Source organism: Morus notabilis, unplaced genomic scaffold (genome assembly GCF_000414095.1).
Source record: "Morus notabilis unplaced genomic scaffold, ASM41409v2 Scaffold2182, whole genome shotgun sequence".
NCBI classification, from domain to species: domain Eukaryota; kingdom Viridiplantae; phylum Streptophyta; class Magnoliopsida; order Rosales; family Moraceae; genus Morus; species Morus notabilis.
In genome coordinates, this window is record NW_010364651.1 from 219,016 (window position 1) to 221,913 (window position 2,898).

The following is a 2,898-nucleotide window of genomic DNA, read 5'->3' on the forward strand; positions in this document are numbered from 1 at the left end:
GGTGTGTTTTAAAACCCCCTTTTTCTCTAAAAATTTTTTTTTTTTTTTTTTTTTTTTTTTTTTTTTTTTTTTTTTTGCCATGAACACGCTAATTTTCTAACTTTTGTGGTGTGATTCGTATTGGTACTCATGATAATAACCATCTTGAATGGGGCAATACCAATATGTTTATTTATTTATTTATTTATTTTACAGGTTACCCCAAAACTTTTTCTAGCTAGTGGGAAACTTGACCATTGACATGAATTTTTGTTTTTGTTTTTGTTTTTTTGTTTTTTGTTTTTGTTTTTGTTTTTGACGGTCACAACGAAAATGCAGGAAGTGAATGGTGCATATATGAAGAACGGCGTATTAAACTTCTCAGCGTATCGAAACATATTTACAACATGGGCTTTAGGGGAATATCGTCGACGTGTTCTATTTGCATAATGCTATGAGAGAAGGATTGTAAGGAGAACATATACATATATATATATATATATATATAATGAATAAGGATATAGTCACCAGGTCCATGTGTACCCCTGTACAATCTCTCTTGCGCACATCTATTAGCGAATGTTTAATTAATATGTATACGTTTGTTGTATAATTACTTAATATTTTTCTATTTGCCAAGTAATACTGGTTCTCTTTAGAATTCATGTGTTCGTATCATATATATATATATATATGTATATATGTCTAATATATTAGAAATGGTAGTAAATAGTCGATTTTAAAAATTTTAGCGTAGTTAGAGCATATTATAAATATTGTGTTACCTTATACCAATATTAACTTGTTTATCATCGCTTTGTATTGCAAGTATTGAACTTTTGACAATAGATAAAATTTAGGTCTTAACCCCAATTTCAATGGACTCCAGCGTCATTTCCAAGTCCGAAATGGGGTCACCATTTTGGGACAGTAGTCAGGATCCGAGGTCGGGACCCAAGACTGGGATCGGGTCGGGTTCAGGATTAGGGATATGGTCAGAATCCGAGACCAAGGACTTGTTTTTTTGAGTGAAAAACTCAAAAAAATGCAACTCGAGTTACAACTTTATTCGAGTTCATATTCTTTTAAGTTTAAACTCGAGTTTAGGACTAAAACTCGAGTTCAAGTTTCTCTTTCAACTCGAGTTCAGAAACTCGAACTAAATTTAATGAACAGTATTTTTTCTATTCTTAAAAATGCTATAACTTTTTCGTTTTAATTCAGATTGAGATGATTTTTTTTATGCGTTGACAACGAAAAGACGAATAAAACCCGACCCATATACCCTATTAAAATTTTTCATCAGCATTGAGTTTTTATTAAAATACTATCTAAATACAAATTCAAGTTTTGACTCACTCAAACACAAACTCAAAAAAATTCTTATTTCAAACCATAACTCAAATGTACACAACTAAATACAAACTCAAGTTATAAGTTCAACTCAAGTTATAACTCAAAAATTATACTCAAGTTAAACTCTAAAAGAACAAGTCCCAAATTTCTAGGACCAACGAGGATATCATTTGCATCATAGGATAGACGAGCACCCATGAGATATATTGACATTATTGGCCTGGTGGACCATGGATCCACGCTCTTAGATGATGAAAAGACGTGGCTTTATTTGGATAAACCCTCGTCACTGGAGATCAATAAATTAACATGCATATTTGATTCGGAAATTTATTGACACATTAAAGTCTTGGATAGAGTTAGGGTTTGCATTGAACTCCCTGCCCTCAGTATTATTTTGCAGTTCAACCATGTTTAATTCATATTCTTCATTTATGAGTACCCGCAACGTTCTCCATTGTGTTTTATTTATTTATTTACTCGCAACTCCACACTCAAACTCCACCCCACCTTACTCAAACCACTCAGTGTTACTAGACCAAGAGATCTTAGGCACAATGTTTTGATTTTCAATTCGCTACTTTAATGCATGAGGATTATTGTTGACTTTTTTTTGGTGATATACCTGGACTGTCCTACCAAATATTATATATATATATATATATATATATATATATGACCGTTCACGCTATAACAAAAAGGTTATTAGCAAGATAAATTTCGTTGCTAATAGTAGTATATTTGCAACGATATGTCATCGGAATAAAGGAAACAAAATTTTTGAACGACTTGTCGTCACATTTTAAATTGCGACGACATGTCGTTACACAAACTCATCTATTTGTGACGACATGTCGTCGCTAAAACCTGAAAAGGTATTGGCGATGACATGTCGTCGCTAATATTTATTGGCGTCAAAACAAACCTGGCGCCAACATGTTTGGCGCCAGTTTGTCCATTATTTGCGACGACATATCATTGCTAATAGTGAATTTTACAACTAGTAGTGACGTGGCACAAAAAAGGCATAAAATTTGGCAGTTTCTCGAAAATAAGTTCCAAAAATTCTTCATTTTTTGCGATGACAAAATGAAATGTCATCGCAAATAATAGCTCCAGAATATTCTTCCAAGCACGACTACTTTTTACTGCGACATGTGTCCATTGTCGTCACAAAAACTGATAAAATTAAATTACCCTAAAAAGAGGAAAATTTTGGCGGTTTCCCGAAAAATATTTGCGAGGACATTTATGAATGGTCGTCACAAATAATGATTCTAGGAAATTCTATCAATCACGACTACTTTTTACGACAACATGTGTCATTTGTTGTCACAATTATAGATGATATTTGCGACGACTTTTTTATAAAGTTGTCATAAAAAATAAGTATGGATATATTCCCCAAGAATATGCTCAGAAATATTAATGAGGTGTAGAAGAACGACGTTGTTTTGTAATTAATTGCGACGACCATTTAATATTTTTTGCGACGACAATATGTCGTCGCAAAACACTACCTATATAAACCTGATCGCATAACTCTTTCCTCAAATTTTCCGG

At 32.7% G+C, this 2,898-nt stretch overlaps 1 pseudogene; it reads left to right on the forward strand.

The window, feature by feature from the left end:
* The window catches only part of LOC21390338, a 14,942-nt pseudogene extending 14,513 nt beyond the window's left edge, over positions 1 to 429 (forward strand).
* Positions 430 to 2,898: the final 2,469 nt, after the last annotated feature.